The sequence below is a fragment of the Athene noctua genome, chromosome 13 (assembly GCF_965140245.1).
Source record: "Athene noctua chromosome 13, bAthNoc1.hap1.1, whole genome shotgun sequence".
NCBI classification, from domain to species: Eukaryota; Metazoa; Chordata; class Aves; order Strigiformes; family Strigidae; genus Athene; species Athene noctua.
The window spans coordinates 86,299-104,385 of NC_134049.1; the positions used below are offsets into that span (position 1 = coordinate 86,299).

General features: G+C 55.8%; 1 long non-coding RNA gene across 1 annotated transcript; it reads right to left on the reverse strand.

Moving 5' to 3' along the window:
• Window positions 1-14,178: 14,178 nt before the first annotated feature.
• On the reverse strand, window positions 14,179-17,701 carry LOC141965534 (uncharacterized). The gene is made up of 2 exons (XR_012634476.1): window positions 17,103-17,701; window positions 14,179-14,365 (listed from the first exon to the last, which is right to left on the reverse strand). It is a non-coding gene; the product is annotated as an uncharacterized LOC141965534 (long non-coding RNA).
• Between the last annotated feature and the right edge of the window lie 386 nt (window positions 17,702-18,087).

Consider the following 18,087-nt stretch of genomic DNA (forward strand, 5'->3'; position numbering starts at 1 on the left):
GGGAGGGAGGCAGGCAGGCTGCAAGAGTTTGAAAGAGTGTAGGAGGCAGTCAGGCAGGCTGCAAGAGTCTGCAAGAGGGGGGGAGCAAGGCAGGCAGGCAAGCGGCAAGATGCTGCAAGAGGGAGGGAGCACGGAAGAGTAAGGGAGGGAGGCAGACAGGCTGCAAGAGTTTGAAAGAGGGTAGGAGGCAGTCAGGCAGGCTGCAAGATGCTACAGGAGGGGGGGAGGCAGTCAGGCAGGCTGCAAGAGGGAGGGAGGCTTGGCGTAAGTGAAGGGCGGGAAAAAGTGGAGGCGCACATGGAGTGGAAGGAGCAAAATGACTGGCAGGCTGCAGGAAAGTGGAGGCCTAGACGCCACAGGGCAAATTTCTGCCAGGAAAGCGGAGATGCCGAAAGGAGGTGCACGCTGTGATGGGCATTAGTGTTTGAAAAGGGCTGGATAGCCAAAAAGGGATGAGAGGCCCTGGTGGAATTAGAGACGGTGAAATCACTTAGAAAAGGAAGGGGGGGGGGATCTACAGGCATATGTTCGAAGCAAGACAGGATCACGGAGCAAGACAGAGGAAGAGAGGTAATGATGGGTCGAGACTAGAAAGACAGAGAGAAATCACCTGTGGGGGGAAAGGAAGGTGGGAAGGAGGGAGAGCAAGGGACGGTCAAGAAGACAGACGGATTGAAGGCATGAGAGAGCAAGAGATTGAGAAAGGGAGAGGGATCGGGACGGGCTACAAGCTGAAAGGGAAAGGCCCACGGAGCAGAAGGGAAGGGCACGGGAGCTGGGCACGAGTTTGTACTAGGAAAGAACACCACCGAGAGGGGTATGGATCTCTACAGGCAAAATTCTTGGGAGAGGATGGAGGACCGAGAGAAGAAGGGAAAAGGGGAAAAGGAAGAGGCAGTGAGGAAGTGATGGAGAAAGAAACAGTAGCAACTGAGAGATGAGAAGAGGGACAGGTCCGAGGCAGAGAGGTGGAGAAAGAGCATCAAGCCAGGGATGGGAACAGGCCAGATGGATCAGGAGAGAGGAGGCAGCACTGAGGCATCCAGAAGACAGGTGAGCAACAGGGAGACAGAGAGCAGGAGACGACTGCAGAAGAAATAGAGACGGGCAGTGGGATGCTGGCCTAGAACCAACAAGAGCAACAGAGAGAAAGACAGACAGGTGGAGAACGAGAAAAGACAGAAGAGAGATCAAGAGAGAGAGATGAAGCAATCAGTAGATTCAAATTCTTCCATCTATTCAATTCTTCAAAGAGCACATCAAGGCAGGAACGCAGGCAGTGCAGAAAAGCTGCAAGAGACCTAAAAGAGAGGCTGGAAGAGAAATAAAGACCAGAAAAATGTGGTATCTAAAACGGGGTGGGAGGCTGAAACGGGGTGGGAGGCTGGAGGTCAGTAGAGGCCAGGAAATAATGGAGGCCGAAAAGGGGTGGGAGGCTGAACGGGGTGGGAGGCTGGAGGGCAGTAGAGGCCAGGAAAAAATGGAGGCCGAAAAGAGGTGGGAGGCTGAAATGGCGTGGGAGGCTGGAGGTTAGTAGAGGCCAGAAAAAATTGGAGGCCGTGATATAGTGGGAGTCTGGAGAGCGGTAAAGGCCAGGAAAAAAATGGAGACAAAAAAAAAAAAAGGTGGGAGACTGAAACAGAGTGGAAGCCTGCAGGGCAGTAGAGAGTAGAAAAAATTGGAGACCGCTAAAAGGTGGGGTGTGAAATGGAGTGCGAAGCCAGGGGCAGGTAGAGGCAAGAAAAATCAGAGATGGCAAGAGGGAGGAATGGAGGGAGGGAGGGTGGGAACGAGGAAGGCAGGCTGCAAAAGGCTGCAAAATGAAGAGAGGAAGTTATATAGGGAGGGAGTCAGGCTTCAAGAGAGAGGGAGGGAGGCAGGCCTCAAGAGGCTGGAAGAGGGAGGCAGGCAGGCAGTCTACAAGAGGCTGCAAGACGGAGGGAGGGAGGGAGGGAAGCAGTCTGTAAGATGTAGGGAGGGAGGGAGGGAGGCAAGCTGGTAGGGTGCAAGAGGCTGCAAGACGGAGGAAAGAAGGTATATATGGAGGGAGGGAAAAAGGTAGGCTGCAAGAAGGAGGGAGGCATGCAAGTTAAAGAGGCTGAAAGAGGGAGGCATGCAGGCACGCTGCAAGAGGCTGCAAGAGGGAGGGAGGGAGGCAGCCAGGTTGCAAGATCAAGGGAGGCATGCAGGCAGGCATTGTGCAAGAGGATGCAAGAGGGAGGGAGGCAGACAGGCACGCTGAAAATGACTTCAAGAGGGAGGGAAGGACGCAGCCAGGCAGGCTGCAAGAGGATGCCAGAGGCATGGAGGCAGGCAGGCCGGCCGGTGGGGTGCAAGATGCTGCAAGAGGGAGGGAGGCAGGCAGGCCAGCAGGGTGCAAGAGGCTGCAAGAGGGAGGGAGGCAGGCAGGCCAGCAGGGTGCAAGAGGCTGCAAGAGGGAGGGAGGCAGGCAGGCCAGCAGGGTGCAAGAGGGAGGGAGGCAGGCAGGCCAGCAGGGTGCAAGAGGCTGCAAGAGGGAGGGAGGCAGGCAGGCCAGCAGGGTGCAAGAGGCTGCAAGAGGGAGGGAGGCAGGCAAGAATAAGGGAGGGAGGCAGGCAGGCTGCAAGAGTTTGAAAGAGAGTACGAGGCAGTCAGGCAGGCTGCAAGAGGCTACAAGTCGGGGGGAGGCAGGCAGGCCGGCAGGGTGCAAGAGCTGCAAGAGGGAAGGAGGCAGGCAGGCCGGCAGGGTGCAAGAGGCTGCAAGAGGAACGGATGCAGGCAGGCAGGCAAGCTGCAAGAGGCTGCAAGAGGAAGGCAGGAAGGAAAGAGTAAGGGAGCGAGGCAGACAGGCTGCAAGACGCTGAAAGTGGGTAGGAGGCAGTCAGGCAGGCTGCAAGAGGCTACAAGAGGGCGGGAGGCAGGGAGCCAGGTTGCAAGATCAAGGGAGGCACGCAGGCAGGCATTGTGCAAGAGGCTGCAAGAGGGAGGGAGGCAGGCAGGCAAGCTGCAAGAGGCTGCAAGAGGGAGGGTGCAAGCAAGAGTAAGGGAGGGAGGCAGGCAGGCTGCAAGAGTTTGAAAGAGTGTAGGAGGCAGTCAGGCAGGCTGCAAGAGTCTGCAAGAGGGGGGGAGCAAGGCAGGCAGGCAAGCGGCAAGATGCTGCAAGAGGGAGGGAGCACGGAAGAGTAAGGGAGGGAGGCAGACAGGCTGCAAGAGTTTGAAAGAGGGTAGGAGGCAGTCAGGCAGGCTGCAAGATGCTACAGGAGGGGGGGAGGCAGTCAGGCAGGCTGCAAGAGGGAGGGAGGCTTGGCGTAAGTGAAGGGCGGGAAAAAGTGGAGGCGCACATGGAGTGGAAGGAGCAAAATGACTGGCAGGCTGCAGGAAAGTGGAGGCCTAGACGCCACAGGGCAAATTTCTGCCAGGAAAGCGGAGATGCCGAAAGGAGGTGCACGCTGTGATGGGCATTAGTGTTTGAAAAGGGCTGGATAGCCAAAAAGGGATGAGAGGCCCTGGTGGAATTAGAGACGGTGAAATCACTTAGAAAAGGAAGGGGGGGGGGATCTACAGGCATATGTTCGAAGCAAGACAGGATCACGGAGCAAGACAGAGGAAGAGAGGTAATGATGGGTCGAGACTAGAAAGACAGAGAGAAATCACCTGTGGGGGGAAAGGAAGGTGGGAAGGAGGGAGAGCAAGGGACGGTCAAGAAGACAGACGGATTGAAGGCATGAGAGAGCAAGAGATTGAGAAAGGGAGAGGGATCGGGACGGGCTACAAGCTGAAAGGGAAAGGCCCACGGAGCAGAAGGGAAGGGCACGGGAGCTGGGCACGAGTTTGTACTAGGAAAGAACACCACCGAGAGGGGTATGGATCTCTACAGGCAAAATTCTTGGGAGAGGATGGAGGACCGAGAGAAGAAGGGAAAAGGGGAAAAGGAAGAGGCAGTGAGGAAGTGATGGAGAAAGAAACAGTAGCAACTGAGAGATGAGAAGAGGGACAGGTCCGAGGCAGAGAGGTGGAGAAAGAGCATCAAGCCAGGGATGGGAACAGGCCAGATGGATCAGGAGAGAGGAGGCAGCACTGAGGCATCCAGAAGACAGGTGAGCAACAGGGAGACAGAGAGCAGGAGACGACTGCAGAAGAAATAGAGACGGGCAGTGGGATGCTGGCCTAGAACCAACAAGAGCAACAGAGAGAAAGACAGACAGGTGGAGAACGAGAAAAGACAGAAGAGAGATCAAGAGAGAGAGATGAAGCAATCAGTAGATTCAAATTCTTCCATCTATTCAATTCTTCAAAGAGCACATCAAGGCAGGAACGCAGGCAGTGCAGAAAAGCTGCAAGAGACCTAAAAGAGAGGCTGGAAGAGAAATAAAGACCAGAAAAATGTGGTATCTAAAACGGGGTGGGAGGCTGAAACGGGGTGGGAGGCTGGAGGTCAGTAGAGGCCAGGAAATAATGGAGGCCGAAAAGGGGTGGGAGGCTGAACGGGGTGGGAGGCTGGAGGGCAGTAGAGGCCAGGAAAAAATGGAGGCCGAAAAGAGGTGGGAGGCTGAAATGGCGTGGGAGGCTGGAGGTTAGTAGAGGCCAGAAAAAATTGGAGGCCGTGATATAGTGGGAGTCTGGAGAGCGGTAAAGGCCAGGAAAAAAATGGAGACAAAAAAAAAAAAAGGTGGGAGACTGAAACAGAGTGGAAGCCTGCAGGGCAGTAGAGAGTAGAAAAAATTGGAGACCGCTAAAAGGTGGGGTGTGAAATGGAGTGCGAAGCCAGGGGCAGGTAGAGGCAAGAAAAATCAGAGATGGCAAGAGGGAGGAATGGAGGGAGGGAGGGTGGGAACGAGGAAGGCAGGCTGCAAAAGGCTGCAAAATGAAGAGAGGAAGTTATATAGGGAGGGAGTCAGGCTTCAAGAGAGAGGGAGGGAGGCAGGCCTCAAGAGGCTGGAAGAGGGAGGCAGGCAGGCAGTCTACAAGAGGCTGCAAGACGGAGGGAGGGAGGGAGGGAAGCAGTCTGTAAGATGTAGGGAGGGAGGGAGGGAGGCAAGCTGGTAGGGTGCAAGAGGCTGCAAGACGGAGGAAAGAAGGTATATATGGAGGGAGGGAAAAAGGTAGGCTGCAAGAAGGAGGGAGGCATGCAAGTTAAAGAGGCTGAAAGAGGGAGGCATGCAGGCACGCTGCAAGAGGCTGCAAGAGGGAGGGAGGGAGGCAGCCAGGTTGCAAGATCAAGGGAGGCATGCAGGCAGGCATTGTGCAAGAGGATGCAAGAGGGAGGGAGGCAGACAGGCACGCTGAAAATGACTTCAAGAGGGAGGGAAGGACGCAGCCAGGCAGGCTGCAAGAGGATGCCAGAGGCATGGAGGCAGGCAGGCCGGCCGGTGGGGTGCAAGATGCTGCAAGAGGGAGGGAGGCAGGCAGGCCAGCAGGGTGCAAGAGGCTGCAAGAGGGAGGGAGGCAGGCAGGCCAGCAGGGTGCAAGAGGCTGCAAGAGGGAGGGAGGCAGGCAGGCCAGCAGGGTGCAAGAGGGAGGGAGGCAGGCAGGCCAGCAGGGTGCAAGAGGCTGCAAGAGGGAGGGAGGCAGGCAGGCCAGCAGGGTGCAAGAGGCTGCAAGAGGGAGGGAGGCAGGCAAGAATAAGGGAGGGAGGCAGGCAGGCTGCAAGAGTTTGAAAGAGAGTACAAGGCAGTCAGGCAGGCTGCAAGAGGCTACAAGTCGGGGGGAGGCAGGCAGGCCGGCAGGGTGCAAGAGCTGCAAGAGGGAAGGAGGCAGGCAGGCCGGCAGGGTGCAAGAGGCTGCAAGAGGAACGGATGCAGGCAGGCAGGCAAGCTGCAAGAGGCTGCAAGAGGAAGGCAGGAAGGAAAGAGTAAGGGAGCGAGGCAGACAGGCTGCAAGACGCTGAAAGTGGGTAGGAGGCAGTCAGGCAGGCTGCAAGAGGCTACAAGAGGGCGGGAGGCAGGGAGCCAGGTTGCAAGATCAAGGGAGGCACGCAGGCAGGCATTGTGCAAGAGGCTGCAAGAGGGAGGGAGGCAGGCAGGCAAGCTGCAAGAGGCTGCAAGAGGGAGGGTGCAAGCAAGAGTAAGGGAGGGAGGCAGGCAGGCTGCAAGAGTTTGAAAGAGTGTAGGAGGCAGTCAGGCAGGCTGCAAGAGTCTGCAAGAGGGGGGGAGCAAGGCAGGCAGGCAAGCGGCAAGATGCTGCAAGAGGGAGGGAGCACGGAAGAGTAAGGGAGGGAGGCAGACAGGCTGCAAGAGTTTGAAAGAGGGTAGGAGGCAGTCAGGCAGGCTGCAAGATGCTACAGGAGGGGGGGAGGCAGTCAGGCAGGCTGCAAGAGGGAGGGAGGCTTGGCGTAAGTGAAGGGCGGGAAAAAGTGGAGGCGCACATGGAGTGGAAAGAGCAAAATGACTGGCAGGCTGCAGGAAAGTGGAGGCCTAGACGCCACAGGGCAAATTTCTGCCAGGAAAGCGGAGATGCCGAAAGGAGGTGCACGCTGTGATGGGCATTAGTGTTTGAAAAGGGCTGGATAGCCAAAAAGGGATGAGAGGCCCTGGTGGAATTAGAGACGGTGAAATCACTTAGAAAAGGAAGGGGGGGGGGATCTACAGGCATATGTTCGAAGCAAGACAGGATCACGGAGCAAGACAGAGGAAGAGAGGTAATGATGGGTCGAGACTAGAAAGACAGAGAGAAATCACCTGTGGGGGGAAAGGAAGGTGGGAAGGAGGGAGAGCAAGGGACGGTCAAGAAGACAGACGGATTGAAGGCATGAGAGAGCAAGAGATTGAGAAAGGGAGAGGGATCGGGACGGGCTACAAGCTGAAAGGGAAAGGCCCACGGAGCAGAAGGGAAGGGCACGGGAGCTGGGCACGAGTTTGTACTAGGAAAGAACACCACCGAGAGGGGTATGGATCTCTACAGGCAAAATTCTTGGGAGAGGATGGAGGACCGAGAGAAGAAGGGAAAAGGGGAAAAGGAAGAGGCAGTGAGGAAGTGATGGAGAAAGAAACAGTAGCAACTGAGAGATGAGAAGAGGGACAGGTCCGAGGCAGAGAGGTGGAGAAAGAGCATCAAGCCAGGGATGGGAACAGGCCAGATGGATCAGGAGAGAGGAGGCAGCACTGAGGCATCCAGAAGACAGGTGAGCAACAGGGAGACAGAGAGCAGGAGACGACTGCAGAAGAAATAGAGACGGGCAGTGGGATGCTGGCCTAGAACCAACAAGAGCAACAGAGAGAAAGACAGACAGGTGGAGAACGAGAAAAGACAGAAGAGAGATCAAGAGAGAGAGATGAAGCAATCAGTAGATTCAAATTCTTCCATCTATTCAATTCTTCAAAGAGCACATCAAGGCAGGAACGCAGGCAGTGCAGAAAAGCTGCAAGAGACCTAAAAGAGAGGCTGGAAGAGAAATAAAGACCAGAAAAATGTGGTATCTAAAACGGGGTGGGAGGCTGAAACGGGGTGGGAGGCTGGAGGTCAGTAGAGGCCAGGAAATAATGGAGGCCGAAAAGGGGTGGGAGGCTGAACGGGGTGGGAGGCTGGAGGGCAGTAGAGGCCAGGAAAAAATGGAGGCCGAAAAGAGGTGGGAGGCTGAAATGGCGTGGGAGGCTGGAGGTTAGTAGAGGCCAGAAAAAATTGGAGGCCGTGATATAGTGGGAGTCTGGAGAGCGGTAAAGGCCAGGAAAAAAATGGAGACAAAAAAAAAAAAAGGTGGGAGACTGAAACAGAGTGGAAGCCTGCAGGGCAGTAGAGAGTAGAAAAAATTGGAGACCGCTAAAAGGTGGGGTGTGAAATGGAGTGCGAAGCCAGGGGCAGGTAGAGGCAAGAAAAATCAGAGATGGCAAGAGGGAGGAATGGAGGGAGGGAGGGTGGGAACGAGGAAGGCAGGCTGCAAAAGGCTGCAAAATGAAGAGAGGAAGTTATATAGGGAGGGAGTCAGGCTTCAAGAGAGAGGGAGGGAGGCAGGCCTCAAGAGGCTGGAAGAGGGAGGCAGGCAGGCAGTCTACAAGAGGCTGCAAGACGGAGGGAGGGAGGGAGGGAAGCAGTCTGTAAGATGTAGGGAGGGAGGGAGGGAGGCAAGCTGGTAGGGTGCAAGAGGCTGCAAGACGGAGGAAAGAAGGTATATATGGAGGGAGGGAAAAAGGTAGGCTGCAAGAAGGAGGGAGGCATGCAAGTTAAAGAGGCTGAAAGAGGGAGGCATGCAGGCACGCTGCAAGAGGCTGCAAGAGGGAGGGAGGGAGGCAGCCAGGTTGCAAGATCAAGGGAGGCATGCAGGCAGGCATTGTGCAAGAGGATGCAAGAGGGAGGGAGGCAGACAGGCACGCTGAAAATGACTTCAAGAGGGAGGGAAGGACGCAGCCAGGCAGGCTGCAAGAGGATGCCAGAGGCATGGAGGCAGGCAGGCCGGCCGGTGGGGTGCAAGATGCTGCAAGAGGGAGGGAGGCAGGCAGGCCAGCAGGGTGCAAGAGGCTGCAAGAGGGAGGGAGGCAGGCAGGCCAGCAGGGTGCAAGAGGCTGCAAGAGGGAGGGAGGCAGGCAGGCCAGCAGGGTGCAAGAGGCTGCAAGAGGGAGGGAGGCAGGCAAGAGTAAGGGAGGGAGGCAGGCAGGCTGCAAGACGCTGAAAGTGGGTAGGAGGCAGTCAGGCAGGCTGCAAGAAGCTACAAAAGGGCGGGAGGCAGGGAGCCAGGTTGCAAGATCAAGGGAGGCACGCAGGCAGGCATTGTGCAAGAGGATGCAAGAGGGATGGAAGCAGGCAGGCTGGCAAGGTGCAAGAGGCTGCAAGAGGGGGGGAGCAAGGCAGGCAGGCAAGCGGCAAGAGGCTGCAAGAGGGAGGGAGCAGGGAAGACTAATGGAGGGAGGCAGACAGGCTGCAAGAGTTTGAAAGAGGGTAGGAGGCAGTCAGGCAGGCTGCAAGAGTCTGCAAGAGGGGGGGAGGCAGTCAGGCAGGCTGCAAGAGGGAGGGAGGCTTGGCGTAAGTGAAGGGCGGGAAAAAGTGGAGGCGCACATGGAGTGGAAGGAGCAAAATGACTGGCAGGCTGCAGGAAAGTGGAGGCCTAGACGCCACAGGGCAAATTTCTGCCAGGAAAGCGGAGATGCCAGAAGGAGGTGCACGCTGTGATGGGCATTAGTGTTTGAAAAGGGCTGGATAGCCAAAAAGGGATGAGAGGCCCTGGTGGAATTAGAGACGGTGAAATCACTTAGAAAAGGAAGGGGGGGGGGGATCTACAGGCATATGTTGGAAGCAAAACAGGATCACGGAGCAAGACAGAGGAAGAGAGGTAATGATGGGTCGAGACTAGAAAGACAGAGAGAAATCACCTGTGGGGGGAAAGGAAGGTGGGAAGGAGGGAGAGCAAGGGACGGTCAAGAAGACAGACGGATTGAAGGCATGAGAGAGCAAGAGATTGAGAAAGGGAGAGGGATCGGGACGGGCTACAAGCTGAAAGGGAAAGGCCCACGGAGCAGAAGGGAAGGGCATGGGAGCTGGGCACGAGTTTGTACTAGGAAAGAACACCACCGAGAGGGGTATGGATCTCTACAGGCAAAATTCTTGGGAGAGGATGGAGGACCGAGAGAAGAAGGGAAAAGGGGAAAAGGAAGAGGCAGTGAGGAAGTGATGGAGAAAGAAACAGTAGCAACTGAGAGATGAGAAGAGGGACAGGTCCGAGGCAGAGAGGTGGAGAAAGAGCATCAAGCCAGGGATGGGAACAGGCCAGACGGATCAGGAGAGAGGAGGCAGCACTGAGGCATCCAGAAGACAGGTGAGCAACAGGGAGACAGAGAGCAGGAGACGACTGCGGAAGAAATAGAGACGGGCAGTGGGATGCTGGCCTAGAACCAACAAGAGCAACAGAGAGAAAGACAGACGGGTGGAGAACGAGAAAAGACAGAAGAGAGAACAAGAGAGAGAGATGAAGCAACCAACAGATTCAAGTCTTCCATCGATTCAATTCTTCAAAGAGCACATCAAGGCAGGAATGCAGGCAGTGCAGAAAACCTGCAAGAGACCTAAAAGAGAGGCTGGAAGAGAAATAAAGACCAGAAATATGTGGTATCCAAAATGGGGTGGGAGGCTGAAACGGGGTGGGAGGCTGGAGGGCAGTAGAGGCCAGAAAATATTGGAGGCCATAAAAAAGGTGGGAGCCTGAAAGGGGGTGGGAGGCTGGAGGGCAGTAGAGGCCAGAAAATATTGGAGGCCGAAGAAAGGTGGTCAGCTGAAACAGGGTGGGAGGCTAAAAACATAAGTAGAGGCCAGAAAATATTGGAGGCTGAAAGGAGGGGATTGCAGAAAGTAGAGTTCAAGTGTAATTGGAGGCCAAATAGAGGTGGAAGGACCAAAATGTGTGAGAGACTGCAAGGAAGCAGACATTAGAATTATCTTATTTCGTGAGGTGGGGGGAAGAAGTATTTAGCAGGCAGTGGTGGAGTATTTCGCAGGAGCGCAGCAGTATCTTGTTTGATATCAAAGGTAAGTTTTATATTGAGGGGGAGTGTTATATCTCTGGTGGGGCAGAGAGTTTTATAATGGGGGGTAGGGTGGAGTATGGGAGGAGTAATATTATTGGAGGTAGTATTATATCCGGGGTGGGGGGGTGGAGTGCTGAGTGAGTGTTCTTTCTCAGGGCCATAGCAACATTTCACACGGGGGGGGGAGGGGGGAGTCATCTCACATGGGGGTGCGAGCCTTACTTCAGCAGGGGTCAGGGAGAGCATTATTGGGGGGGGGGGGGGGGGGGGGTGTCGGGGAGGAGTGCATTATTTCACTGGGAGGCATAGTAGTATTCCAAGGGGGGTGGGTATAATATTTCCAGGGGTATTATTGGGCGAGTATTATTTGGAAGGGTGTATTATTCTACCGGCTGGGCAGGGGAAGGAAGGGCTGCGTGAGGGGCGGGGATTTTTTCCTAGCAGTATCATTTCGGTGGTGGAGCCGTATTTCACGGGCAGAAGCATTGTTATTTCGGGGGCGGGGGGGGGGAGTATTTTTGGGGACCATTATTTCGGGGGGTGGGGGGGAATTCTTATTTCAGGGGGGGACTATTATTTCACGGGGGGTCCAGGGGTGGCAGGAGTATTATTTCGCAGGGGTATATTTTGAAGTTGGAGCATTTCCACGTGATTATTTGCTGGGGGACTTTTTAGAGGGGACTATTTTACAGGAAGTGTTTCAGGGTAGGGTATTTGAGGTGATCGTTTCTGTGGGGACCCTGGGGGGGGCAGTATTGGTGGGGTCGGCATTTACAGGGCGAGTATTTTAGGGCAGGAGTGGTGTGGTGAAAGAGCACCAAGGCAGCGATGGGCAGCAGGGCGGGGGGATCAGCAAGGAGAGGAGGCAGCACGGAGGCATCTAGAAGAGAGGTGAACGACAGGGAGCTGGACAGCAGGAGACGACTGCGGAAGAGAGAGACAGGCAGTAGGATGCTGGCCTGGAACCAACAAGAGTAACACAGAGAAGGACAGACTTGGAGCATGAGAGAAGGCAGGAAGAGAGAACAAAAGAGAGAGATGAAGCCATCAACAGTCGAGACAGGGACCAACACAAAGGGTCTGAGAGAGGGCGAGGTGAACAGGGTGGAGGACGGGGACAGGGAGATACAGGAGCAGGGGAGGCATGAGCGAGGTCACAGCATAGAGGCAGGAAGACAAGGAAGGAGGGAAATGGGCAGGCAGGCACATGGAGCGGCAGACAGGCTCGCCGAGGATAACAATGCCTGGGAACAGGCCAGAGAAAGCTGTGGGCAAAAAGAGACCCCAAAGCCGATCTGAAACAAGAACTGAAAATGGAAAATAAAAGCGCTAGGTTACAGGAGAGAAAGGGAGGATGAAACAAAGGAAGGAGAGAGAGCAGGACCAAGCATCTAGAAAAAAGGAAGAGCTAGACAAAAACCACAGCAGGGAGTGGGATCAGGAAAGAAGGAGAGCACAGATATAGGGAAGCAAAAACAACAACAACAAAATCACAGCAGCATGGGATAGAGAGGGGGCCAGGGGACAGCCCAAAACGTCCAAGAGGGGCAACAGGGCCCCGAGGGTCCGCGACTCACCGCAGCTGTCGCTCTCAGCGCTGCCAGGAAAAATTTGCCAATTCAGACCCTTCTTTCTCCTTCTCTCCTCCCTTCCTTTTCTGGAGCTGCAGTCGCTCAGCTGCCCTCCACCTCAAAGAACACGCGGGTGTCTCTCGGCTCTTACAAAACGCAGCTTCCTGCACGTGGGGCCTCGCTCGCACGCTGCGCAGCCGTACCGCGCTCTGGGTGACGCGCACGGACCCTGATCACACGCTGGCGGTCCGGCCCGCTGCGGACTGTACAGAGAGCTCCTGCCTCGCCCAGAGAGGCAGGCTCTCTCTTCCTGCAGTGGAAGGCAGCTGCTGCACACATGCCCTTGATTTTCTTCTTTCCCTTTCTCAGGCCTCTGCAGCTTCAGCTGTGGCAGCTCCTGTCCACAGCCAGAAAACGTCCCAGGGGCCTGTCCCTTCTCACCTCTCTGCTGCGAGGAGCACAAGGGCAGGCAGAGAACCCCACACAGTTCTGAAGTGGGTCCAGTCGACAGCATCCCCAGGGAAGGAACAGGCAAGCGCAGCCCCGGTGAGGCCTCTGGGAGAAGGTGAAGCGACTGCCGTTATTACCGTAGATCGCCCCTGGCCAGAGCCCCCCTTCCACAGGGGCTCCTGCGGAGGCGCCAAGGGCCGGCTTGCCGCCATCCCCGCGGGGCTCGGGGGTGACCTGGGGCTACGGGACAGGCTTCAGGGCAAGGTGCGAGACCTGGGGCCAGGACACGGTGTGGGCGAGGCCAGTACCAGCTCAAGGGGAGCTCTGGCAAGCTGGGGAGGCACCCGGCACCAACCCGCGGGGGACACCCATCTTCTTCCCCTCTGCCTTTGTCCCAGCTCTCGGGTTACTCCCTGGGGCTCCCCCGGCCCGGATCACCTCCAGCAGAGCGGAAGCCTGACACAGCAGGCGGTGTGAAGCTTCCTGCCCCACCGTTGCCGTGTGGCCAGCGGGCAGGAGGGGCCCCCACACCTGCCAAAGGGGCGGGCTGGCCTCACCGGCGGCCTCGGCCCTCACCCACCACCAGGAATCACGCCCAGCAAGCCTCACGCTGCGGCAGCAGGAAGGCAGCTCTGGCGGTGCCGCACGCCTGTGCGGGGCCGTCGCTGCAGTCCTGCCCTTTGCGCACCGAGCGCCCGCCGGCAGCGTGACGTGGGGCGGCGGCAGCATTTCCTTACCAGGAGGGGGCACCGAGCGTGGCCACACCCCCCCACGGGCATCGGAGCACCGCACTGACGTTGCTGGCGGGCAGCAGCGTGGGGCACGGGGCCACCTCCGTGTCGCTTGCCAGGCAGCGGCGGTGAGCGCGGGCGAGCGCCACCCCCCGCGCGAGCGGCGGCCGAGCGGCACGTCACTGCGCACACGCTCTCGAGGAACGGGCACGACGCTTGGTGAGGAGCAGCCGGGAGCCCCCAGGAATCCACGTGAAAGTGGCAACAAAACTATCCCTCGTGCTGCGCCACAGGGGCCGCAGCGGTAGCGAGGACTGCGCCGCGCTACGGGCGCCCATGAGCGGTGCAGCTGCCTGGCAGCCAAGTCTGCAGAACCTACAGCTCCTGACACGCGCTGGCCAACGCAGCACGGCCGCCTGCGCGCCAAGCGCTGTAAGACCCCGCATCCCAGCGTGACCCAGGGAACCAACGCGACTGGCCAGAAACCCCACACACCAGGACTACAGCTCCCGCTGGGTTGCGAGAGGCAGTTTTCTCTGCTTTCTGACCCTGCAGCAACACCGTTGCTCACCCCTCCGAACCCCCACCAATGCACCCAGAAGCCTCACCACCGGCTCGGGGCAGCCCCTGCCACCACCTCCAACACTGCCACCCTGCAGGCACCGCCATCCTCCCCACGAGCTGCCAGCTGATTGCACGGCTCCACTCACCTTCTCCCTCGGTGCAGCCAGGGCCCAGCAATGCTCAGCGACTGCTCTGCTCCTCCCTTGGTTGACACCGACCCCTCCGACGGCTGCCTTGCTCTTAACAGCAGCACCCGCCCCTCCACCCGGAGCAAGCCCTTTACAGGGAGGGGCCGCTGCCATCAGCCTCACTGCCCACACCTGGGGCCCCTCCAGCCCCAGCCCACAGCTGGAGGCCATCACCCACCCCCACAGAGCATCATCACCCCTCCCAGCCCCTCACCTGGGGCAAAGGAAGCACAAAAGGCAGCCGACAGCCAGCAAGTGTTTATTCAGTCACACACAGAACAAGTCCCAGAAGGGAGTGAGTCTGCTCCGGGGCTCAGGGCAACTAATGCTGCCCCTGCCCCTGGCACACCTTGGCGCTTGTTCCCGGAGCCACGCTCCTCAGTCCAGCCGGGAACAGTCAGTCGGTTCCTGGAGCAACAAGCTGCTGGGCAGAGCTGGAAATTGCCAAAAATGAGGAGTAAGATGCAGGACACTAAAAGACAGGAGAAAAGGGGCAGCCGGCTGGCCAGTATGGGGGTAGAGAGAAAACCAGAGGCAAGGAACGGTGCAGTGAGAGGATGGGGACAGGGAGCCTGACACAGATATGGAGAACAAAGCAGCAGGGGGAGAAGAAAAAAGGCAGCAGGAGGAAGAAGGAGCAGGACAGAGACGAACAAAGAAGGATGAGGAGCAGCATAGAGATGCAGAAAATGAAAAGGGCAGGGAACTAGACCAAGAAAGATGGAGAAAGACAAAAAAGCTACAAAGAACAGGGCATAGAAGGAGGAAAAAGCAACAGCGATGGGGAGTCAGGACAGCAAACAACAGAGGGAAAGGGCAGGGGAGAAACACAAAACAAATCACGTAGCTACATGTTACAGGGCAAGAAAGGAATAATTTGGAAAACAGGGACAGAGACACAGAAAAAAAGAGACCTGGAGACAAAAACTAATACCGATGCATACAGAAAGAAGAGGGGGGTATTCTAAAACAGGAGAAATAGAGACAATGAGATGAAGAAAGGACAAAAGCAACAGACTACAAGGCGCCAAGAGGAATTACTGAATAGTAACAGAGCGCCAGCCAGAAACAGACCACAAAAGATAAAAGATCACACAAGGTATGGGGCACAGAGGAAGGAATTCACAAACCAGGGACAAGGAGCCAGACAGAGAGAGAGGCAAAAATTAAATGAGGAAAAGAGACAGACCGCAGGGCAAAGGGAGGAATTGATAAATAGGGATAGGGCACCACACAGAGCATGATGGAGAATGGGAAAAAAAATAGCAGCAAGTTACAGGGAAGATGAAGGAATTAAAGAACAGTGACTGAAAGATAGACAGAGAGACATGGAGAGAGAAGACAAAAGAGCGATAGGTAACAAGATGGACAGGGAGGAAATAAAAAAATAGAAGGGAGTCAGCGAGAGATAAAGACACTGAGGAAAAAGGCCAGACAGGCTATGAGGGATGGAGATAGGAATGAAAAACTGGGGACAGGGAGCTGGACAGAGAGAGATGGAGATCGCAGGGAACAGCAGCGGGTGCAGGAAGAAGAGGGAGGAATTAATCAATAGGGACACGGAGCTGGACAGAGAGGGATGGATAAAGGCAACAACAGTGGCAGGGTACAGGGCAGAGAGAGGGAGGACCTACAAGACAGGAGACAGGGAGCTGCTCCAAGCAAGATGGAGAAGGAAGATACAGGTGAGTAAAAAATGTTGAGCAGCATCAGAAAGAGAAGAGTCTAGGAGAAAGACAGGGAGGGACCAGGACACACAGGAGGGATGAGAGGGGCCCGAGCGCTGCTGGGAGAATCTGACAGGTCAGACTCTTCCTTCTCTTGTCTTCTCCCTTCCTCTTCTACAGCTCCAGGTGCCTGGCTGTCCTCCACTTATGAGAAGATGTAGGTGTCTCACAGCTCTTACGAGATGAGGCCTGCTAGACACAGAACCTCATTCAATCACACACTACGTGCAGGAGTAGGACAGAGGAAAGAGAGAGAAACTGATAAGTGAGGAGCAGAATGGAAGGATCAAGAGAGAAATGGGCTGATGATTGAGGGTGATACAAAAGGTACAGAACAAGCTGGAGTAGTTGAGGAAATAAGAGAGAAAAACACACACAGATCAGGACAACTAGAGGGGGAGATTAAAACCATGACTGGGCTGCAGAATTTGAAAAAGCCAGAGAGCACAACACAAGAAGTAATGGGACACTGAACTGGGCAGGAGGATATAGCAAGAAACAGTGGGATGGGCAGTGGTATGGAGCTCTACAGGCAAAATGTTCAGGAGAGGATGGAGGACAGAGGGAAGAAGAGAAAAGGGACAGGCAGCGAGGTAGTGATGGAGAAAGAAACAGTAGCAACCGAGAGATGAGGAGAGGGACAGGACCAAGGCAGAGAGGTGGAAAAAGAGCGTCAAGCCAGCGATGGGGAGCAGGCCAGAGGGATCAGGAAAGAGAGGAGGCAGCACAGAGGCATCTAGAAGACAGGTGAGCGACAGGGAGCCAGAGAGCAGGAGACGACTGCAGAAGGGAGAGGGACACAAAGCAGGATGCTGGCCTGGAACCAACAGGAGCAACAGAGAGAATGACAAAGAGGTGGAGCATGAGAAAAGACAGGAAGAGTGAACAAGAGAGAGAGATGAAGCCATCAACAGTCGAGACAGGGAGCAACACAAAGGGTCTGAGAGACGGCGAGGTGAACAGGGTGGAGGACAGGGACAGGGAGACACACAGTGAGGGGGGTGGGCGTCAGTGAGTGAGACAAAGAGATAGAGAGAGGTGGAGAAGGGGGGAGGGCAATAGGCAGTCAGTCAGGGACACATAGCGGCACATGCAGTCACAGAGGGGAAACAAACACGGGGGAACAGGCCAGAGAAATTGTGGCAGAAAAGGGACCGATGCCAATCAGGACAAAGAACTGGAAAAGGGAAAAACCAGCACTAGCCTGCAGGAGAAAGACAGAATAAAATAAAAAGGAGAGCAGGACAATATAATAGAGAGAAAAATAAAAAGGTAGAGCTAGAAGAAGAGAGAGAAAGAGAGAGAGGGTGCAGAACAGAAGAGAGGAGAGCAGAGATAAAGGGAAGAAAAAAATTAAAAATCACATCAGTGTGGGATAGAGGGCAACAGGGGAGGGCCCACATGCACAAAAGGGGCAACAGGACCCCGTGGTCCCAGGACTCACCACAGCTCTCGCTCTCAGTGCTGCCCAGGAAATTTACCACTTCAGAGCTTTTCTTTCTCCTTCACTCCTCCCTTCCTCTTCTGTAGTTCCAGTCACTTGGCTGTCCTCCAGATAAAAAAATATTCAGGTGTCTCTCGGCTCTTACAAGACGTGGCTTCTGACACACGCAGCCTCGCTCGCTCGCTCCGCGGCCGTTCCGCGCCTGGGGTGACGCGCGCAGACCCCGGGCGCACGCTGGCGGTCCGGCCCGCTGCGGACTGTGCAGAGGGCTCCTCGCTCACCCGGACAGGCAGGCGCTCTCCTCCTGCAGGGCGAGGCGGCTGCTGCCCACATGCCCTTGACGTTCTCCTTCCTTCCCTTTCTCCGGCCCCTCCAGCTCCAGCCGCGGCGGCTCCCGCCCCGCCGCCCACGGCCGGGAAGGCTCGGCTCCGCCCGTCCCTTTCGGCCCCCGAGCCGTGAGGAGCGCCAGGCCGGGCAGAGACACCCCACGCCAGCCCGAGCTGGGCGCAGCCGGTGGCATCCCCAGGGCAGGGCAGGTACGGACAAGTGTGGCCTCAGTGCAGCCTCTGGAAGAGGGAAAGAGGCAGCAGCGACCATTATTACCGTAGATCGCCACTGACACCTTGGTACAGAGAAATGATTACTTGTTTTGAGACTTACTTACTTACGTACTTATAGAAAACTGCTTACAAACTTATTTACTTACTTATAGCAAGTTATAGTATTATTTATAGTATTTTTTAATATTGCTAAGAATCCTGCTTGCCCAGACTGTTATGCGGAATTTTACCAAGAACTACTGTGTTGATCAAAACAAAGCAGTTCACTGTGAAAGTCTACCAAGAACTATAATGTTCAGCAAAATACTATGTTTTTGTCCTTGGGGAACAGGTGTGCTCTAATTAGTTGGGTCTTGGCAATAAGTAAAGATACCCATATACGGATGGTAGAAGTTCTATTGGTTCTCTTAGATAAGATAGAATAA